This window comes from Schistocerca cancellata, chromosome 7 (assembly GCF_023864275.1).
Source record: "Schistocerca cancellata isolate TAMUIC-IGC-003103 chromosome 7, iqSchCanc2.1, whole genome shotgun sequence".
Taxonomy (NCBI): domain Eukaryota; kingdom Metazoa; phylum Arthropoda; class Insecta; order Orthoptera; family Acrididae; genus Schistocerca; species Schistocerca cancellata.
The window spans coordinates 62,402,341-62,426,505 of record NC_064632.1 but is presented as its reverse complement, the minus strand read 5'-3'; positions in this window follow the sequence as shown (position 1 = coordinate 62,426,505).

Sequence of the window (24,165 nt, the reverse complement as noted above, 5' to 3'; positions counted from 1 at the left end):
CGGTACCTCTCTCACTACAAAGTTGAGTTCAGTGTCTCCACTTAACAAATTGCGTGCAGATCCTGAGCAATAAGTAACTGGTTCCCCTTCTAGAGTAACTTCAGAGAGGCCCAAAAGAAAAATGATGTAGCAATTTGCTTGTAACTCTCAGCTCACCATAGAAGGTCCTGATGTAAGACGTTAGACTGTGGAGCGATAACTCCGTTTTAACTCATCCCAAAGTCGTTCCAGCCCGGGACTTTGAACAAGATGTATGTGACAGGCGAAATAACCTCAGATTTCAAGAAAAATATAATTCCAATCCCAAAGAAAGCAGATGTTGATAGACGTGAAAATTACCAAACTATCACTTAAATATATCACGGTTGCAAAAGACTATCACGAATTCTTTACAGACGAATGGAAAAGCTGGTAAAAGACGACCTTGGGGAAGATCAGTCTGGACTCGGTAGAAATGCTGGAACACGAGAGGCAATAGTGACCCTACGACTTACTTTAGAAGATGTAAGTAGGCTGTTTATGTTTTCTTATTGGCAACGTTACGTAGCGCTCTGTATGAAAATCACTGGCTGTGCTGTGTGCAGTCTGTGGCTAGTTTGTATTGTTGTCTGCCATTGTAGTGTTGGGCAGCTGGATGTGAACAGCGCGTAGCGTTGCGCAGTTGAAGGTGAGCCGCCAGCAGTGGTGGATGTGGGGAGAGAGATGGCGGAGTTTTGAAATTTGTAACACTGGATGTCAATTATGATTATTAAGGTAAATACATTGTTTGTTCTCTATTAAAATCTTTCATTTGCTAACTATGCCTATCAGTAGTTAGTGCCTTCCGTAGTTTGAATCTTTTATTTAGCTGGCAGTAGTGGCGCTCGCTGTATTGCAGTAGTTCGAGTAATGAAGATTTTTGTGAGGTAAGTTATTTGTGAAAGGTATAGTTTAATGTTAGTCAGGGCCATTGTTTTGTAGGGATTTTTGAAAGTCAGATTGCGTTGCGCTAAATAATATTGTGTGTCAGGTTAAGCACAGTCGTGTATAAATTGTTCTAAGGGGACGTATCAACCCCTACAACTCACCATCAGTGCACACGCAGGCACTCAGAACTCAGTGTGACGCTCACAGCTGTTGCTATTTGTTGTGGCAGTATTACTTTTACCTCTCATTCAACTATCAGTAGTCAGAGAAGAATGCACTACCTGTCAGCAGCTGTTATCAACGTAAGATAATCTTGTCTTGTCATGTCGTCTCGAAATCTCCTCGATGTGAATAGACATGGCTGATGCACAGTTTCGTCGAGTGTTAGGTCTCGGGGTTTCCCTTACCACTTACCGCGGTGTGACCACGGTATTCCCTGCAGCGCTCTAAGAGATTACATTGTTCGGTATTCTCTTGAGCGTTTCACGTGACGGGCACGACCTGAACATCTAGCGCACTGCTCCAGCCGGTACTCATCGAGACACTCTGACAACCCGATGAAGGATAAATCCCACGCCTCAGGAACAAATGGAGGGGGCAGTTAAAGTGCTCTGTAGCCAAGTGCCTCGGGAGACCCGAAACTTCTCGAACCTTTCCCATCAAATAACTAACCATTTGTCGACGTTTCATACAAAGAATATTTGCAGCTGAATCTTATTTATTTTACGTTTTGATAATAATTTTCATTGCTTTGCTTCACCTCTTCTTCGAACTCCTTAAATGTACCACTTTTTCGAAGAGAATCCTGGTAGCCGAAACTATTGATCGGGTCTCCGCTTGTCGAATTTCGTATGGGAAAATACAGTGCGGTCGCAAAAGTCATGGAATGTCTCCTAACATCGTGTCGGACCTCTTTTTTCCAGCGTGGACTTAGCAAGTCACAGAAAAACTGAGCCACGCTGCCTCTACAGCCATCCACAATAGCGAAAGCGTTGCCAGTGCAGTATTTCTTCAAACCAATAGCGAACAACTGTGGCGTGATGACATGGCGCACTGTCGTCCATAAAGATTGCATCGAAGTTTGGAAACGTGATCTTCATGAACGGCTGCAGATGGTGTCCAAGTACCCGAACATAACCATTTACAGTCAATGATCGTTTCAGTTGGACCAGAGGACCCAGTCCATCCATGTATGCACAGTCCACACCATTGTCCAACCACCACCAGTTTACAAAGTGCGTTGTTGACAACTTGGGTCCATGAAATAAGGACTAATCAGACCAGGCCTCGGATTTCCACTCCTGTAGTGTCCAAACAATACAGTCACGAGCCCAGGAAAGAAGTCATTGGCGTTGTCGTGCTGTTACGAGAGGCATTCGCGTCGGTCATCTGCTGCCACAGTCCATTAAGGGGCTCCGGAAAGGCTCAAAATCATGAAAAGTTCAATTTTTACTTTGTTGCGTTTTCTGAATCTGCAGACTATTACCTTTTAATAGATATATAATTTATTCAATTCCGAAGGCTACAACTATTTTTAATTTTTTTTTTAAATGTGTTCCACATGGGCGTGACCCACTATGGCGCTGTTAAACTGCTGTCAAATGGTGTTATTATTAACGTCCGTGTTCATCAGGTACATTTTAGTGATGTGAGATAAAGTATGTGTTGTGGCTAAACCTATTTTCAGAGACTTAGCAGCACCTGAACTGTAGAAAAAGTGTATTCACGGAAAAACTCAAAACCCCAATGAAAGTGTAAATAGTGTTATATGGTCGAGAATCCCCAAGACTGTATTTGTTGGAATAGAAACACTTCACTTTGGTGTGTATGATGCTGTTGCGACTTTCAATGATGGCAACATTGTAAGGTGCAAGGTATTTAGAAATATGGAAATGAAGATAGGTTCTAACATGGTACGAGCGATGCTTGCTTTAGACAAGGAACGCCTTCGGGCTGCAGACAGGGCTGTAAAGAGTCTAGAAATACAAGCAAGAGTAAACGGGAGGAGGAACAAGAGGAAGCTGGAGGAGGAGTTTGCAGAGGATGAAGATAATCCATCCTATGGACCTGGAATGCACTAAAAAGTTAATCCAATTTTTGTCGCTCGATTCCCAAAACTTTTATTTTCTCATACTAATTACATGTTTTCTAAGGATCTTCCAAACATATTTGTTTCAAACTTTCAGTAAATGTTACACAGTACCTTCTGCATAATTTAACACAGCCTTTTTCCAAAAAACTGTATATTTTTGAATATATAAATAAAAAATTGCAAAAAAATGTTGTGAATTTTCATTACAATTGAAAAAAAATCATCTTTAATAACTAAACTAAAATTTTGTAAAATCCCTGTGTTAAGTTGTAGCCCATATTCCAATAAATAATCTGTAAAAAGTTCAACTTCCTACCTCAAATACTTTGTGAGGAAAGATGTAATTTATAAGCGTTATTTTAACATTGCAAGTACAGGGCGTTCCGGAGCCCCTTAACTCCAAATTTCGTCACTGTCCAAACGCATACGTTCGTCGCATGCCCCGCATCGATTTCTGGGGTTATTTCACGCAGTTTTGCTGGTCTGTTAGCACTGACAACCCTACGCGAAACCGAGCGAGGTGGCACAGTGGTTAGACACTGGACTCGCATTCGGGAGGACGACGGTTCAATCCCGCGTCCGGCCATCCACATTTATGTTTTCCGTGATTTCCCTAAATCGGTCCAGGCAAATGCCGGGATGGTTCCTCTGAAAGGGCACGGCCGACTTCCTTCCCCATCCTTCCCTAATCCGATGAGACCGATGACCTCGCTGTCTGGTCTCCTTCCCCCCCCCCCAAAAAAAAAAAAACAACAACCCCTACGCGAACGCGACCGAGTGAGGTGGCGCAGTGGCTAGCACACTGGACTAGCAATCGCGAGGACGACGGCTCAATCCCGCGTCCGGCCATCCTCATTTAGGTTTCCCGTGATTTCCCTAAATCGCTCCAGGCAAATGCCGGGATGGTTCCTTTGAAAGGGCACGACAGACTTCCTTCCCCATCCTTCCCTAATCCGATGAGACTGATGACCTCGCCGCCGCCGGCCGAGGTGGCCGAGCGGTTCTAGGCGCTACAGTCTGGAACTGCGTGACCGCTACGGTCGCAGGTTCGAATGCTGCCTCGGGCGTGGATGTGTGTGATGTCCTTAGGTTAGTTAGGTTTAAGTAGTTCTAAGTTCTAGGGGACTGACGACCTCAGAAGTTAAGTCCAATAGTGCTCAGAGCCATTTTTGAACCTCGCCTTCTGGTGTCCTCCTCCAAACAACCCATCCCATCCCAACTCCACGCCGCTGCTCAAGGTCATTAAGTGAAGGCCGTCAGCCACTGTGTTGTCAAATGTGAGAGGAAACACCTGAAATTTGGCATTCCCAGGACACTCTTGACACTGTGGCTCTCAGAATACTGAATTCCCTAATCGTTTCCGAAATGTAATAACCAACGCGTCTAGCTGCAACTAACGTTCTGCGTTCAAAGTCTGTTAATTCCCGCCTTGCGGCTATATTCGCGTTGGAAAGCTTTTCACATGATTCACCTCAGTATAAATGACAGCTCCGCCAAGGAACTGCCCTTTTATACCCAGTGTACGCGATTCTACTGCCATCTGCATGTGTGCATATCACCGTCCCACGACTTTTGTCACAGGCTTTGAACGCTGAATGGTAGCTACAACTACAAGCTTGGGACATTCCATTTCGGAAACCGTTAGGGAATTCAGTATTCCCAGATACACACTGTCAAAAGTGTACCGATTACATTTCAGGCATTACCTCTCACTACAGGTAACGCAGTGGCTGACGGCCTTCATTTAACGACCGAGAGCAGCGGCGTTTGCGTAGAGTTGTCAATGCTAACAGACAAGCAACACTACGTGAAATAACCGCAGAAATCAATTTCGGACGTACGGCGAACGTATCCAGTAGGACAGCGCGGCGAAGTTTGGCGTTAGTGGGCTATAGTAGCACATGACCGACGCAAGTGCCTTCCTAACACCGAGACATCGGCTCCGGCTCTTCTCCTGCACTCGTGACAATATCGGTTGGACCCTACACGACTGGAAACCCGTCGCCTGACGAGATGAGTCCTGATTTCAGTTGGTAAGAGCTGATAGTAGCGACCGAGTGTGGCGCAGATCTCACGAAGCCATGGGTCCAAGTTGTCAACAAGGCACTGTGCGAGCTGGTTGTGGTTCCACAATGGTGTGGGCTGTGTTTACATGGAATGGACTAGGTCCTCTGGTCCAGCTGAACCTGTCATTGTCTGCAATTGTTTGTGTTCGGCTGCTTGGAGACCATTTGCACCCATTCATGGACACCATTTTCCCAAAAAAGCGATGGAATTTTATGGATGACAATGCGCTATTTCCTCAAGCAACAATTATTCGCAGCTGGTTTGATGAAGATTCTAGGTAGTTCGAGCACGCGATATGAATCCCATCGAACAATTATGATACATAATCGAGAGTTCAGATCATGCAAAAAATCCTCACCGGCAACACTTTCGCAATTACGGTTGGCTGTATACGTAGTATGGGTCAATATTTCTGCAGGGAACTTGTTGAGCCTTTGCCACGTCCAGCTGGTGCCCTACGCCGGGCAAAGGAGCTCCGACACGATATTAGAAGGTATCCAATGACTTTTGACACAGTTTATAATGAAAAACGATAATTTCATTACTGACATTTTGCAAGCGCTTAACATGTTGAATTTAGGTTAAGGGGCTCCGGAACGCCCTGTACTTGCAATGTTAAAATAACGCTTATAAATTACATCTTTCCTCACAAAGTATTTGAGGTAGGAAGTTGAACTTTTTACAGATTATTTATTGGAATATGGGCTACAACTTAACACAGGGATTTTACAAAATTTTAGTTCAGTTATTAAAGATGATTTTTTTCAATTGTAATGAAAATTCACAACATTTTTTTTGCAGTTTTTTATTTATATATTCAAAAATATACAGTTTTTTTGGAAAAAGGCTGTGTTAAATTATGAATAAGGTACTGTGTAACATTTACTGAAAGTTTGAAACAAATATGTTTGGAAGATCCTTAGAAAACATGTAATTAGTATGAGAAAATAAAAGTTTTGGGAATCGAGCGACAAAGATAGGATTAACTTTTTAGTGCATTCCAGGTCCATAGGATGGATTATCTTCATCCTCTGCAAACTCCTCCTCCAGCTTCCTCTTGTTCCTCCTCCCGTTTACTCTTGCTTGTATTTCTAGACTCTTTACAGCCCTGTCTGCGGCCCGAAGGCGTTCCCTAAAGCAAGCATCGCTCGTACCATGTTTGAACCTATCTTCATTCCCATATTTCTAAATACCTTGCACCTTACAATGTTGCCATCATTGAAAGTCGCAACAGCATCATACACACCAAAGTGAAGTGTTTCTATTCCAACAAATACAGTCTTAGGGATTCTCGACCATATAACACTGTTTACACTTTCATTGGGGTTTTGAGTTTTTCCGTGAATACACTTTTTCAACAGTTCAGGTGCTGCTAAGTCTCTGAAAATAGGTTAGCCAGAACACATACTTTATCTCACATCACCAAAATGTACCTGATGAACACGGACGTTAATAATAACACCATTTGACAGCAGTTTAACAGCGCCACAGTGGGTCACGCCCATGTAGAACACATTTCAAAAAAAATTTAAAAATTGTTGTAGCCTTCGGAATTGAATAAATTATATATCTATTAAAAGGTAATAGTCTGCAGATTCAGAAAACGCAAAAAAGTAAAAAATTGAACTATTCATGATTTTGAGCCTTTCCGGAGCCCCTTAAGTAATGTGTAAGCTTAGGGACTGATGACCTTAGCAGTTAAGTCCCATAAGATTTCACACACGTTTTGAACATACATGTTGAAAGAACTAACTGTCTGACCTTCATGATGGATGCGTAGTACATATGCGCCCACAAGTCGAGATGGACACTGTTTCAGCTTCTTCTTTCTAGCTACTGAGAGTCGAGATGCGTCATGCGACCTCGGCTCATGCTAGTTTCTAACATTTTCTTCTCTGGCAGCACACACCATCTGACTTCTAAACACTGGACAGAAAAACCGGTTCCGACGTATGCTATGAGTGTTGCAAATGACGACAAGCAGCGTTTTCCCTAACAATGTTGGTGCATGATTCACTAAAGCAGGCACTCACGCTAGCCAGTTAGCAAAGCCTGCATGCAGCAGTTTCGTTCGTGGGTTCTTTCTAGAATATCTCAGAAGCATTACGTTACTTCATTAGCCTACTGTGGTAGATTTTTCCGTTTTTAAAATTAATATTCTATTTCCCTCCAGATTCATACGATCCCTCTGGTTTTGAAAAAAAAAAGAAGTGTGAGAGCCACTTATCTACCTCGCTTTATTACCGAGGTTAAGTTGACAGCGCTGACGTGGGTGTAACAATGCTTTCTTGATACGATTTGATTTCACCCTCTACTGGAGCGCATTGTTGTGTCAGGTGCGTACTTCTTAAAATTCGTGGGAAGGAAACTGTAGTAGAAAAACTCTCTCTTTATCATGTTATTATCTTCAACAAGAAATCTATCTTGTAACGTTACTGTGGAAACTTTAAAATGGTTTCAAAGGAACTAAAGTGATTTTTTCGCGAAAGGCTATTGACAAGCTGAACGTTGTGGATTTTCACCCGATTCAATACAGTGTTGCTTCTGAAAAGAACTAACTGCCTTTGTGTTCTATATGACAGAAATATCAGCAAATAGAACGTGTATAAGGGATCAGTTTATATAGATCTAAAATGTAACTGAAATTGTTATCCACTATGCAGCCACAAGATTTTCTTGCATTAGCTGAGAAAGTGAGCAGACACAAACAACAGTACATTTCACCAGAGTTGAAAACTATCGTTGAACAATTGAAGAAGCACTCAGCCCAGTACTGTCCAGGTGTATACGTTCCTGCTTCACTCGTGATTAGTAAGCTGCTATAGAATGGAAGAAGTGGCTTTAGGTAGAAAGCACTTAACTACATATCGCAATATACTTGACAAGTGAAGCACATTTCTGGTCAGAGTATCTGGAATATTAACTGACCAAGATGGATGCAGGCTCTGAAGAGAGTAAGTGTCCGTCGTCCCAGTTACAAGTCAATAACAGCACGTGCGTGCCGTGCTTGAGACACGGCATCGTTCCTTTTGGCGTCCGCATGGCTCTTGAGTTTCCTGGTGGCTCCGTCGGACGCCGCCGCCGAGACATCCACCGAGGTGACTAAAGTCATGGGATACTTACCAATATCACGTCGTACCTCCGTTTGCCCGGTGCTGTGCATCAACTCGTCGTTGCACGAACTCAACAAGTCGCTGGAAATCCTCTGCAGAAATACTGAGCCGTGCTGTCTCTACGAGGTGCATTCAAGTTCTAAGGCCTCCGATTTTTTTTCTCCGGACTGGAAATAGATAGAAACATGCGCATTGTTTTAAAATGAGGCTGCGTTCATTGTCAATACGTCCCAGAGATGGCAGCACCGTACGGCAGATGGAATTTTACTGCCAGTGGCGAGAATGAGAACTGTTTTAAATACTTAAAATGGCGACATTTTCCTTACTTGAACAGCGTGCAATCATTCGTTTTCTGAATTTGTGTGGTGTGAAACCAATTGAAATTCATCGACAGTTGAAGGAGACATGTGGTGATGGAGTTATGGACGTGTGAAAAGTGTGTTCGTGGGTGCGACAGTTTAATGAAGGCAGAACATCTTGTGACAACAAACCGAAACAACCTCGGGCTCGCACAAGCCGGTTTGACGACATGATCGAGAAAGTGGAGAGAATTGTTTTGGGGGATCGCCGAATGACTGTTGAACAGATCGCCTCCAGAGTTGGCATTTCTGTGGGTTCTGTGCACACAATCCTGCATGACGACCTGAAAATGCGAAAAGTGTCATCCAGGTGGGTGCCACAAATGCTGACGGACGACCACATGGCTGCCCGTGTGGCATGTTGCCGAGCAATGTTGACGTGCAACGACAGCATGAGTGGGACTTTCTTTTCGTCGATTGTGACAATGGATGAGACGTGGATGCCATTTTTCAATCCAGAAACAAAGCGCCACTCAGCTCAATGGAAGCACACAGATTCACCGCCACCAAAAAAATTTCGGGTAACCGCCAGTGCTGAAAAAATGATGGTGTCCATCTTCTGGAACAGCGAGGGCGTAATCCTTAACCATTGCGTTCCAAAGGGCATTACGGTAACAGGTGCATCCTACGAAAATGTTTTGAAGAACAAATGCCTTCCTGCACTGCAACGAAAACGCCCGGGAAGGGCTGCGCGTGTGCTGTTTAACCAAGACAACGCACCCGCACATCGAGCTAACGTTACGCAACAGTTTCTTCGTGATAACAACTTTGAAGTGATTCCTCGTGCTCCCTACTCACCTGACCTGGCTCCTAGTGACTTTTGGCTTTTTCCAACAATGAAAGACACTCTCCGTAGCCGCACGTTCACCAGCCGTGCTGCTATTGCCCCAGCGATTTTTCAGTGGTCAAAACAGACTCCTAAAGAAGCCTTCGCTGCTGCCATGGAATCATGGCGTTAGCGTTGTGAAAAATGTGTACGTCTGCAGGGCGATTACGTCGAGAAGTAACGCCAGTTTCATCGATTTCGGGTGAGTAGTTAATTAGAAAAAAAATCGGAGGCCTTAGAACTTGAATGCACCTCGTACAGCCGTCCATAATTGCGAAAGTGTTGCCGGTGTAGGATTTTGTGCACGAACTGACCGCTCGATTGTGTCCCATAAATGTTCGACGGTATTTATATCGGGCGATCTAGGTGGCTAAATCATTCGCTCGAATTATCCAGAATGTTCTTCAATCCGATCGCGAACAGTTGTGGCCTGGTGACAGCGCATTGTCATCCATAAAAATTCCCTCCATGTTTGGCAAGATGAAGGTCATGACTGGCTGCAGATGGTCGCATTTGGTTCAGTTGGACCCGTCCCACGTAATCACAACCCACACCATTATGCAGCCGCCACCAGCTTGCACACTGCCTTGTTGACAACTTGAGTCCTCGTATTTGTGCGGCCTGCGTCGCACTCGAACCCTACCATTAGCTGTTACCGACTTAAACCGGAATTTATCTGGCCAGACCACGGTTTGCCAGTCGTCTGGGGTCCAAACGATGTGGTCGCTAGCCCAGGAGATATGCTGCAGGCCATGTCGTACTGTTATGAAAGCCACTCGCGCCGGTCGACTGCTGCCGCAGCCCATTAACGCCAAATTTCGCCTACCGGATACTTTTGTCGTACACCCCACATTGATTTCTGATGTTATTTCACGGAGCGTTGCTTATCTGTTAGCACTGACAACTCTACGTGAACACCACTGCTCTCGGTCGTTAAGTGAAGGCCGTCGGCCACTGCGTTGTCTGCTTTGAGAGGTAATGCGTGAAATTTGGTATTTTCGACTCGCTGTTGACGCTGTGGGTCTCGGAGTAACGAACTCCCTAAAGATTTCCGCCTACATAATCAACCCAGTCCTTCCTCTTACACGTCACTCTGCTACAACGTGACAAAATCTTATACACTACTGGACATTAAAATTGCTACACCAACAAGAAATGCAGATGATAAACGGGTATTCATTGGACAAATATATTATACTAGAACTGACATGTCATTAAATTTTCACGCAATTTGGGTGCATAGATCCTGAGATATCAGTACCCAGAACAACCACCTCTGGCAGTAATAACGGCCTTGATACGCCTGGGGATTGAGTCAAACAGAGCTTGGATGGCGTGTACAGGTACAGCTGCCCATGCAGCTTCAACACGATACCACAGTTCATCAAGAGTAGTGACTGGCGTATTGTGACGAGCCAGTTGATCGGGTACCTTTGACAAGACGTTTTCAATTGGTGAGAGATCTGGAGAATGTGCTGGCCAGGGCAGCAGTCGAACATTTTCTGTATCCAGAAAGGCCCGTACAGGACCTGCAACATGCGCTCGTGCATTATCCTACTGAAATGTCAGATCCCTTAATCGGGCAGGTAGGTTAGAAAATTTAAAAAGGGAAATGGATAGGTTAAAGTTAGATATAGTGGGAATTAGTGAAGTTCGGTGACAGGAGAAACAAGACTTCTGGTCAGGTGACTACAGGGTTATAAACACAAAATCAAATAGGGGTAATGCAGGAGTAGGTTTAATAATGAATAAAAAGATAGGAGTACGGGTAAGCTACTATAAACAGCATAGTGAACGCATTATTGTGGCCAAGATAGACACGAAGCCCATGCCTTCTACAGTAGTACAAGTTTATATGCCAACTAGGTCTGCAGATGACGAAGAAATTGAAATAATATATGATGAGATAAAAGAAATTATTCAGGTAGTAAAGGGGGACGAAAATTTAATAGTCATGGATGACTGGAATTCGACAATAGGAAAAGGGAGAGAAGGAAAGATAGTAGGTGAATATGGATTGGGGCTAAGAAATGAAAGAGGGAGCCGTCTGATAGAATTTTGCCCAGAGCATAACTTAATCATAGCTAACACTTGGTTCAGGAATCATGAAAGAAGATTGTATACATGGAAGAATCCTGGAGATACTAAAAGGTACCAGATAGATTATATAATGGTAAGACAGAGATTTAGGAACCAGGTTTTAAATTGTAAGACATTTCCAGGGGCAGATGTGGACTCTGACCACAATCTATTGGTTATGAACTGTAGATTAAAACTGAAGAAACTGCAAAAAGGTGGTAATTTATGGAGATGGGAACTGGATAAGCTGATTAAACCAAAGGTTGTACAGAGTTTCAGGAAGAGCATAAGGGAACAATTGACAGGAATGGGGGAAAGAAATACAGTAGAAGAAGAATGGGTAGCTTTGAGGGATGAAGTAGTGAAGGCAGCAGAGGATCAAGTAGGTAAAAAGACGAGGGCTAGTAGAAATCCTTGGGTAACAGAAGAAATATTGAATTTAATTGATGAAAGGAGAAAATATAAAAATGCAGTAAATGAAGCACGCAAAAAGGAATACAAACGTCTCAAAAATGAGATCGACAGGAAGTGCAAAAGGGCTAAGCAGGCATGGCTAGAGGACAAATGTAAGGATGTAGAGGGTTATCTCACAAGGGGTAAGATAGATACAGCCTACAGGAAAATTAAAGAGACCTTTGGAGATAAGAGAACCACTTGTATGAACATCAAGAGCTCAGATGGAAACCCAGTTCTAAGCAAAGAAGGGAAAGCAGAAATCTGGAAGGAGTATATAGAGGGTCTATACAAGGGCGATGTACTTGAGGACAATATTATGGAAATGGAAGAGGATGTAGATGAAGATGAAATGGAAGATACGATACTGCGTGAAGACTTTGACAGAGCACTGAAAGACCTGAGACGAAACAAGGCCCCGGGAGTAGACAACATTCTATTAGAACTACTGACGGCCTTGGGAGAGCCAGTCCTGACAAAACTCTACCATCTGGTGAGCAAGATGTATGAGACAGGCAAAATACCCTCAGACTTCAAGAAGAATATAATAATTCCAATCCCAAAGAAAGCAGGTGCTGACAGATGTGAACATTACCGAACTATCAGTTTAATAAGTCACAGCTGCAAAATACTAACGCGAATTATTTACAGACGAATGGAAAATCTGGTAGAAGCCGACCTCGGGGAAGATCAATTTGGATTCCTAATGACCTTACGACTTACCTTAGAAGGAAGATTAAGGAAAGGCAAACCTACGTTTCTAGCATTTGTAGACTTAGAGAAAGCTTTTGACAACATTGACTGGAGTACTCTCTTTCAAATTCTGAAGGTGGCAGGGGTAAAATACAGGGAGCGAAAGGGTATTTACAATTTGTACAGAAACCAGATGGCAGTTATAAGAGTCGAGGGGTATGAAAGGGAAGCAGTGGTTGGGAAGGGAGTGAGACAGGGTTGTAGCCTATCGCCGATGCTATTCAGTCTGTATATTGAGCAAGCAATAAAGGAAACAAAAGAAAAGTTTCGAATAGGTATTAAAATCCATGGAGAAGAAATAAAAACTTTGAGGTTCGCCGATGACATTGTAATTCTGTCAGAGACAGCAAAGGACTTGGAACAGCAGTTGAACGGAATGGATGGTGTCTTGAAAGGAGGATATAAGATGAACATCAACAAAAGCAAAACGAGGATATTGGAATGTAGTCGAATTAAGTCGGGTGATGCTGAGGGAATTAGACTAGGAAATGAGACACTTAAAGTAGCAAAGGAGTTTTGCTACTTGGGGAGCAAAATAACTGGCAATGGCAAGGAAAGCGTTTCTGAAGAAGAGAAATTTGTTAACATCGAGTATAGATTTAAGTGTCAGGGAGTCGTTTCTGAAAGTATTTGTATGTAGTGTAGCCATGTACGGAAGTGAAACATGGACAATAAATAGTTTGGACAAGAAGAGAATAGAAGCTTTGGAAATGTGGTGCTACAGAAGAATGTTGAAGAATAGGTGGGTAGATCACGTAACTAATGAGGAGGTATTGAATAGGATTGGGGAGAAGAGAAGTTTGTGGCACAACTTGACTAGAAGAAGGGATCGGTTGGTAGGACATGTCCTGAGACATCAAGGGATCACAAATTTAGCATTGGAGGGCAGTGTGGAGGGTGAAAATCGTAGAGGGAGACCAAGAGATCCAGAAGGATGTAGGTTGCAGCAGGTACTGGGAGATGAAGGAGCTTGCACAGGATAGATTAGCATGGAGAGCTGCATCAAACCAGTCTCAGGACTGAAGACCACAACAAGAAAAACATGTAGGGTTTCGCAGGGATCGAATGAAGGTAGAGACATGGGTCTTAACACATCTGAAATGTTACGTCCACTGTTCAAAGTGCTGTCAATGCGAACAAGAGGTGACCGAGACGTGTAACCAATGGCACCCCATACCATCACGCCGGGTGACACGCAACTATGGCGATGACGAATACACGCTTCCAATGTGCGTTCACCGCGATGACGCCAAACACGGATGCGACCATCATGATGCTGTAAACAGAACCTGGATTCATCCGAAAAAATGACGTTTTGCCAGTCGTGCACCCAGGTTAGCTTTGAGTACACCATCGCAGGCGCTCCTGTCTGTGATGCAGCGTCAAGGGTAACTGCATCCCTGCTCTCCGAGCTGATAGTCCATGCTGCTGCAAACGTCGTCGAACTGTTCGTGCAGATGGTTGTTGTCTTGAAAACGTTCCCATCTGTTGACTCAGGGATCGAGACGTGGCTGCACGATCCGTTACAGCCATGCAGATAAGATGCCTGTCATCTCGACTGTTAGTGATACGAGGGCGTTGGTATACAGCATGGCGTTTCGTATTACCCTCTTGAACCCACCGATTGCATATTTTGTTAACACTCATTGGATCTCGACCAACGCGAGCAGCAATATCGCGATACGATGAACCGCAATCGCGATAGGCTACAATCCGACCTTTACCAAATCGGAAACGTGATGGTACGCATTTCTCCTCCTTACACGAGGCATCACAACAACGTTTCACCAGGCAACGCCCGTCAACTTTTGTTTGTGTATGAGAAATCTGTCGGAAGCTTTCCTCATGTCAGCACGTTGTAGATGTCGCCACCGGCGTCAACCTTGTCTGAATGCTCTGAAAAGCTAATCATTTGCATATCACAGCATCTTCTTCCTGTCGGTTAAATTTCGTGTCTGTAGCACGTCATCTTCGTGGTGTAGCAATTTTAATGGCAGTGGTGTACTTCATTCGCGCTTTTACTAGTCCTGCATTCCTGCCTTGTCGTTGCTTCGTGGTGTTCACATGGAATGAGTGTATTGGTAGGAGCCTCTCACTAATGGTGGCCCTCAGCACAATGTGACTCAGCCTGGGAGTAATTATATGGGCTATTGAAAGAGGCTGACTAGTCTAAACTGGTTTGTCTACTGAAATGTTTTTTGAGTATTTGACTGTAGTAAAAGTTATTGATAAAATGAGATAGTACCATCCTTAGGTTAAATGTACTTATTATCTCTATTGTGGGCCCTAAAGCATATATTTTGTCACTGTAGGATATTACACAGAGAGTTGGTAGACATTATGCTGCTTGATATTATAAGATTATTTTGGCTTTATTGTCTTCATCAGAACATGTCCTGACGTTGTAGATGGACACATATGAACATCAAACTATTACTGCTGTCTGTAGTTAGAGGTAATATTTTTTTCAGTCTCGTTTTAAAGTTGTCCGATAATTTGCTGTTGTATTTATATTGTAATACGTTTTTTTTTATTATTTTGAAGGTCATAAAAATTCAAGTTTGACAGTTGTTTACTCAAGGATATTTACAGTCAATCTGTTTGGAAGGGGTTGGGAAGTGGCGGTAAAAATGTTGGCTGCCCTGCAGGGTTGGCATGTAATGCAGGAAGTATTCGAATGCGTTCCAGGAAGTATGTGAGCTGAGCGGCACGACTGAGTAGGGTGAGGGGGGAGAAGGGAAGGTGGACAGAGAGAGGAGGATGAGGAGCTGTGTGCAGTACATGTGACATTTGCTTACATGGACGATTAATGGAGCATTGGCGCTAAAAGCAGATACTAAGATGAACAACACTGAAGCCTAAAAAATGGATCTGAGCACTATGGGACTTAACATCTGAGATCATCAGTCCTCTAGAACTTAGAACTACTTAAACCTAACTAACCTAAGGACATCACACACATCCATGCCCGAGGCAGGATTCGAACCGCGACCGTAGCGGCCGTGCGGTTCCAGAATGAAACGCCTAGAACCGTTCGGCCACACCGGCCGGCCCTGACGCCTAAAGTTGCATGTCTGCGTCATAATGATTAAGGACATGCATGGCCTAGACGAAGAAAGTAGATTGGTGTTTTGCTTTACGCTAAAACGAGTATTTTCTTTTTCATCTTGGTGTTTTTAACACATTCTGGGACTTCCTTATGAATGTAATACAAGTATTTCCCGCAGTATTCAATGTCATATACCTATAAGAGAGCGCTCTCTCAGGAATGAGTTTCTTCGATTCTGTGACTTCTATCTGTTTATAAAACGAAGGATGAAATTGCTGTGAGTGAAAAGAGCGGCAATGGCATTTAATACCCCTTGCTTGTTACAAATATGTTACTGCTTTTCCCGAATACGTCGCGGATCCCGAGGGTGTGGCTAGGCAGGAAACTAACAAGGGAACCTCCCCATCGCACCCCCGTCAGATTTAGTTAGAAGTTGGCACAGTGGATAGGCCTTGAAAAACTGAACACTGATCAATCGAGAAAACAGGAAGAAGTTGTGTGGAACTATAAAAAAGAAGCAAAATATACAAACTGAGTAGTCCATGCGCAAGATATGCAACATCAGGGATCATTTAAGCTCACTAGCGCCGTGGTCCCGTGGTTAGCTTGAGCAGCTGCGGAACGAGAGGTGCTTGGTTCAAGTGTTACCTCGAGTGAAAAATTTAATTTTTTATTTTTAGACAATTATTATCTCCTTGACAGCTATACAGGACAGAAGGATCAGGCATTGTACAAGTTTAGTGTGGGAGAAGACGTGATTACCATTCCTCGAGGTTGTACACCTCTTTTGCAACCGTTAAATGTGTTTGGTTTTCGGCAAGTGAAATACTTTATGAAGAGATTCTATGATTTTGCGATGCTGCACAGGTACACAGAGCAGTATTGTTTACGTGATCGTGTGTCAGTTATCAAAGTTCAGGCACTGACACATAATCAACTTCGCTATCCAAAATTCCAGGACATGTTCAGATTTGCTTGGACATTTGCAGGATTTGACGGTCTACACACGGAAAAATTTGAAAACTTTAAAAACATATGTTTTGACAGAGCACAGGGAAAACTGTGCGACTGTGAACTGTTGCATTCATTTGTTGCAGTTTATGTGACAAACTCTTATGTTTTCATAACTTTTTTGAGAGTGATTTCCCATCCACAAGAAAACCTAAGTCGGGCAAGGTAGAAGAATCTTTTTACCCATTCGCCAAGTGTACAAGTTAGGTGGGTCGACAACATATTCCTGTCATGTGACGCACATGCCGTCACCAGTGTCGTATAGACGTGTTTTCCTGTGGAGGAATCGGTTGACCTATGACCTTGCGATCAAATTTTTTCGGTTCCCATTGGAGAGGCACGTCCTTTCGTCTACTAATCGCACGGTTTTGCGGTGCGGTCAGACACTATACTTATTACAGTGAACAGAGACGTCAATGAACGAACGGACAGATGATAACTTTGCGAAAATAAAGAATGTAAACTTTTTACTCGAGGGAAGACTTGAACCTAGGACCTCTCGTTTCAGCAGCTCGCTAACCACGGGACCACGGCGCTCCTGAGCCCATGTTATCCTTGATGTTGCACATCTTGCGCATGGACTACTCAGTTTGTATATTTTGCTTATTTTTTCCATAGTTCCACACAACTTCTTCCTGTTTTCTCGATTGATCTGTGTTCAGTTTTTCAAGGCCTATTCACTGTGCCAACTTTTAACTAAATCTGAGGGGGACGCGATGGGGAGGTTCCCTTGTAAGAGTTAAAGCTTAAAATGCTTCGAGTTAAATATGTAGCTGTTGTTTCAGCGATTTCCGAGGGTCCAGTCACCCACGGGAGAGGCTGGTGTCCGTGTCACACTCGGCTTAATCGGAATGTGCTGCTGGTCACGTACATGTCGTTTTGACGTCACTTCCGAGCAAACCGAGTGTGTGATAGCTTCTCCCTGCATTCGTTCGAGCAGGTACAGTCACACCCTCTATGTCTCGGCGGTGTCGTTTGAAGCAGCTGCCAAAAATCCAGATGCCAAGCAGGCACCAACGGAACGATGCCGCGTTCATCGCGGCACACACGTGCTGGAATTGATTTGTAATTGGGACGAAAGGTACTTACTCTCTTCAGAGCCTGTATCCATCTTGGCCAATTAATATTCTAGGTATTGCTACCAGAAATGAGATTCATTTGTCAGGTATATTGAGATATTTAGTTTAGTGCTTTCACTTAAACCCTCTCCTTCCATTCTGTAGCAGCTTGCTGATAACGTGCGAGGCAGATACATGTACACCTGGACAGCACTGGGCTCAGTACTCCTTCAGCTGGTACTTTAAATATGATGCTGGCAGCAATCAGAGCAAAATGCCTCGGACCTTTGGAGGTGACGGAGTCCCACCTGTAATTGAAAAACCAGGGACTCCTAAGATACGACTCGGCAAACGAATGGTTACGAGATGGGGAGCTATTAATATCAATGGGGGCTACTCTGGGAAGAAGGTAGAACTGGCAGAGGCTGCAAGTAAGATGGGGTTGGACGTTTTAGCTGTTAGTGACATTCGGGTAAGGGGTGAGAAACAAGAGGAAGTGGGAGAATACAAGGTCTACCTGTCAGGAGTCAAAGCAGGAATAGCACAATGGGGTGTAGGGCTTTTCATCAGGAAAGAAATGGAACCCAGTGTAGTTGCAATAAGGTATGTAAACGAACGACTGATGTGGATAGATATGACAGTGTCTAGCAAGAAAATTAGGATTGTGTCAGTATATTCGCATTGTGAAGGGACAGATCAAGATAAGATGTGTAGTTTTTATGACGCACTCAGTGACATAGTTGTTAGAGTAAAGGACGAGGACAGTGTTCTGCTCATGGATGATTTTAATGCCAGGACTGGAAATCGAACAGAAGGGTATGAAAAGGTTATGGGTAAATTTGGAGAGGATATGGAGGCCAACAGGAACGGGAAACCACTCTTGGATTTCTGTGCCAGTATGGGCTTAGTAATCACAAACTTCTTTTTTAAACATAAGAACATTCACCAGTATACTTGGGAAGGCAGGGGAACCAGATCTGTCATTGACTATATAATAACAGATCAGGAGTTCAGGAAGGCTGTGAGGGACACACGTGTATTCAGGGGATTCTTTGATGACACTGATCACTATTTAATCTGCAGTGAAATTGGTATTGTGAGGCCGAAAGTGCAGGAGGTCAGGTCCATGTGTAGGAGGATAAGAGTGGAGAAACATCAGGATAAGGAAATCAGACACAAGTACATAACAGTGATCTCAGAAAGGTACCAGTTAGTTGAATGTAGTCAATCGCAGTCATTGGAAAAGGAATGGACAAGGTACAGGGACACAGTACTAGAAGTGGCTAAAGAATGTCTTGGAATAGTAGTGTGTAAAAGTAGGATGAAGCAAACAGCTTGGTGGAATGACACAGTCAAGGCAGCCTGTAAAAGGAAAAAGAAGGCGTATCAAAAATGGCTAAATACTAGAACTCAGGTAGACAGAGAAAGTTATGTTGAAGAAAGAAACAAAGCCAAACAGATAATTACAGCATCCAAGAAGAAATCTTGGGAAGACTTTGGAAACAGGTTGGAGACCTTGGGTCAAGCTGCTGGAAAACCATTCTGGAGTGTAATTAGGAGTCTTCGAAACGGAGGTAAGAAGGAAATGACAAGTATTTTGGACAGGTCAGGAAAACTGCTGGTGAATCCTGTGGATGCCTTGGGCAGATGGAGGGAATATTTTGAAGAGTTGCTCAATGTATGTGAAAATACGATCAGTAATGTTTCAGATTTCGAGGTAGGATGGGATAGGAATGATGATGGAAATAGGATCACATTTGAGGAAGTGGAGAAAATGGTCAATAGATTGCAGTGCAATAAAGCAGCTGGGGTGGATGAAATTAAGTCGGAACTCATCAAATACAATTGCATGTCTGGTCTTAAATGGCTACACAGGATAATTGAAATGGCCTGGGAGTCGGGACAGGTTCCATCAGACTGGACAAAAGCAGTAATCACACCAATCTTTAAACATGGAAACAGAAAGGATTGTAACAACTACAGAGGTATCTCTTTAATCAGCGTTGTGGGTAAAATCTTCTCAGGTATTGTTGAAAGGAAAGTGCGAGTATTAGTTGAGGACCAATTGGATGAAAATCAGTGTGGGTTTGGGCCTCTTAGAGGTTGTCAGGACCAGATCTTTAGCTTACGGCAAATAATGGAGAAGTGTTACGAATGGAATAGGGAATTGTGGGGTATCTATGCTTTATAGATCTAGAAAAGGCATATGACCGGGTTCCTAGGAGGAAGTTATTGTCTGTTCTACGAGATTATGGAATAGGAGGCAAACCTTTGCAAGCAATTAAAGGCCTTTACATGTATAGTCAGGCAGCAGTTAGAGTTGACGGTAAATTGAGTTCATGGTTCAGAGTAGTTTCAGGGGTAAGACAAGGCTGCAACCTGTCTCCACTGTTGTTCATATTATTTATGGATCATATGTTGAAAACAATGGACTGACTGGGTGAGATTAAAATATGTGAACACAACATAAGCAGTCTTGCATATGCGGATGACTTAGTTGTGATGGTAGATTCGATTGAAAGTTTGCAAAGTAATATTTCAGAGCTAGACCAGAAATGTAAGGACTATGGTATGAAGATTAGCATCGCCAAAACGAAAGTAATGTCAGTGGGATGGAAATATAAACGGATTGAGTGCCAAATAGGAGGAACAAAGTTAGAACAGGTGGACGGTTTCAAGTACTTAGGATGCATATTCTCACAGGATGGCAACATAGTGAAAGAACTGGAAGCGAGGTGTAGCAAAGCTAATGCAGTGAGCGCTCAGCTACGATCTACTCTTTTCTGCAAGAAGGAAGTCAGTACCAAGACTAAGTTATCTGTGCATCGTTCAATCTTTCGACCAACTTTGTTGTATGGGAGCGAAAGCTGGGTGGATTCAGGTTACCTTATCAACAAGGTTGAGGTTACGGATATGAAAGTAGCTAGGATGATTGCAGGTACTAGTGGATGGGAACAATGGCAGGAGGGTGTTCACAATGAGGAAATCAAAGATAAACTGGGAATGAACTCTATAGATGTAGCAGTCAGGGCGAACAGGCTTAGATGGTGGGGTCATGTTACACGCATGGGAGAGGCAAGGTTACCCAAGAGACTCATGGGTTCAGCAGTAGAGGGTAGGAGGAGTCGGGGTAGACCAAGGAGAAGGTACCTGGATTCGATTAAGAATGATTTTGAAGTAATAGGTTTAACATCAGAAGAGGCACCAATGTTAGCACTGAATAGGGGATCATGGAGGAATTTTATAAGGGGGCTATGCTCCAGACTGAACGCTGAAAGGCATAATCAGTCTTAAGTGATGATGATGATGATGATGATCATGCCTTCGTCTAATGCTCTGTGCTGCAGTAAAATCCACACCACACCTAGTACGAAAGTCACACTGAACGGTCATTAATGACCCGCACTGCGCTAAACGTAGAACAGAAGACGCTTTCTGTTGTCCTGACACCATTTTCATCAGAACTGAAGTGGAGCACACTGCTGCTACCTAGTGGGAACTACGTAAAACCAACAGTACGTTGTTCAAGCACGTATATCAAATAACATAATAGCTATGATTTTTTAAAAATCGGATCATTCTTTTTGATACACCCTGCATTTTGTTGGCTCGCACCTACTTAGGGAGCAATGATCTTCTTAATAAAATAAGAAAAATCAGAGCTCGCACAGAAACATTGAAGTCTTCGTTTTTCCCACACGTTATTCGATAGTGCAACGGTAGAGAAATACACTCCTGGAAATGGAATAAAGAACACATTGACACCGGTGTGTCAGACCCACCATACTTGCTCCGGACACTGCGAGAGGGCTGTACAAGCAATGATCACACGCACGGCGCAGCGGACACACCAGGAACCGCGGTGTTGGCCGTCGAATGGCGCTAGCTGCGCAGCATTTGTGCACCGCCGCCGTCAGTGTCAGCCAGTTTGCCGTGGCATACGGAGCTCCATCGCAGTCTTTAACACTGGTAGCATGCCACGACAGCGTGGACGTGAACCGTATGTGCAGTTGACGGACTTTGAGCGAGGGCGTATAGTGGGCATGCGGGAGGCCGGGTGGACGTACCGCCGAATTGCTCAACACGTGGGGCGTGAGGTCTCCACAGTACATCGATGTTGTCGCCAGTGGTCGGCGGAAGGTGCACGTGCCCGTCGACCTAGGACCGGACCGCAGCGACGCACGGATGCACGCCAAGACCGTAGGATCCTACGCAGTGCCGTAGGGGACCGCACCGCCACTTCCCAGCAAATTAGGGACACTGTTGCTCCTGGGGTATCGGCGAGGACCATTCGCAACCGTCTCCATGAAGCTGGGCTACGGTCCCGCACACCGTTAGGCCGTCTTCCGCTCACGCCCCAACATCGTGCAGCCCGCCTCCAGTGGTGTCGCGACAGGCGTGAATGGGGGGACGAATGGAGACGTGTCGTCTTCAGCGATGAGAGTCGCTTCTGCCTTGGTGCCAATGATGGTCGTATGCGTGTTTGGCGCCGTGCAGGTGAGCGCCACAATCAGGACTGCATACGACCGAGGCACACAGGGCCAACACCCGGCTTCATGGTGTGGGGAGCGATCTCCTACACTGGCCGTACACCACTGGTGATCGTCGAGGGGACACTGAATAGTGCACGGTACACCCAAACCGTCATCGAACCCATCGTTCTACCATTCCTAGACCGGCAAGGGAACTTGCTGTTCCAACAGGACAATGCACGTCCGCATGTATCCCGTGCCACCCAACGTGCTCTAGAAGGTGTAAGTCAACTACCCTGGCCAGCAAGATCTCCGGATCTGTCCCCCATTGAGCATGTTTGGGACTGGATGAAGCGTCGTCTCACGTGGTCTGCACGTCCAGCACGAACACTGGTCCAACTGAGGCGCCAGGTGGAAATGGCATGGCAAGCCGTTCCACAGGACTACATCCAGCATCTCTACGATCGTCTCCATGGGAGAATAGCAGCCTGCATTGCTGCGAAAGGTGGATATACACTGTACTAGTGCCGACATTGTGCATGCTCTGTTGCCTGTGTCTATGTGCCTGTGGTTCTGTCAGTGTGATCATGTGATGTATCTGACCCCAGGAATGTGTCAATAAAGTTTCCCCTTCCTGGGACAATGAATTCACGGTGTTCTTATTTCAATTTCCAGGAGTGTAGTTTGAAGGTGGATATATGAACCCCCTGCCAGGCCCTTAGTTGTGATTTGCAGAGTAATTATGTAAATATAGGTGGAGACAAGTGTAGATACCGGATTGCCGTAGTCTTTTAGAATGTAAGTGGGGTTCCCCAGCATACTAATCCAAATATGTGTTTTATGTTATTTTATTCATATGCTTGTTAAATGTTGCGCTTTGATCTTTTTGTTTAAAGGGATATTCTCCTGTACATAACAATTATTTTCCAGAGTATAGTTCATGGTTTGTTAATGTAGTCTGAAGAGTTTAATTCCTAGTTGGGACTGGGCGATAATATGCATATCTTGGAGGAACTTAATAGCCGCAAGTACAACTTAGTTCGATAGGAATTGCAACCATCTGTCTTGGCGAATGCTAATTTTATTTATTTTTCAGATGGCCACAGTCATTTTCTTATATACCCTGTAACTGAGTGGCGGTACGGAACTCAACGACATGGATCCTCTGCCTAAGTAGCTACTAGATCTACTATTATTAAAATCTTGTGTGTGTTTAATTAATAAATGTTTGAGTTGTCATTCTGCACTTCACACATCCTACAAATTTTCCAAGTTTTTTTCCTTCCTTTCTTTCTTTCTCCTGGGTGTCCTGGGGTTCCCTGTTTTCGGGGACCCAGGCGCATTTCCCCGACTGCCCCACCTTAGTTACAGCCCTGTCCCAAAGGAGCAATAAGTTTGAGTTTTGTGTCTGTGAATCGCTTAGGTTTAATAACAAAAAACTATTTATTGTTTTATCTTTGGTGGCACTCTCTTGGAAAACAATAGTGTCGTCTGTGATGCGCCAACTGTGGAACAGAGGTTAGGGCTTAACGTCCCGTGCACGACGAAGTCACTGGAGGCGTGTCACAAGCTCCGACTGTGAACGATTTCGAAGGAATATTTTTAAAATATTTATTATTGTAGTCAGTTGCATACATCCACCCTGGATTACTAGTTTCGATCATAAGCAGTACAGATTCAAAAATAAAAATAAACGACAAATTAAGTAATAACTGTTCCTTTGTATGCCATCAACAGAAAAATATTTGAAATTAAACACGCTAAAACTGTACCCAGATACTGACATTACATAGATTGACATTATTTGAAATATAATATACATAAAATATTACCTGATTAATCGCGTAGTGAAAGCTCATCATTCTTAAAAAAGAGCATCGTAGTCAAAGTTGTACAGTAGTGGCAACAGCACAAAAGTACGCCTGTG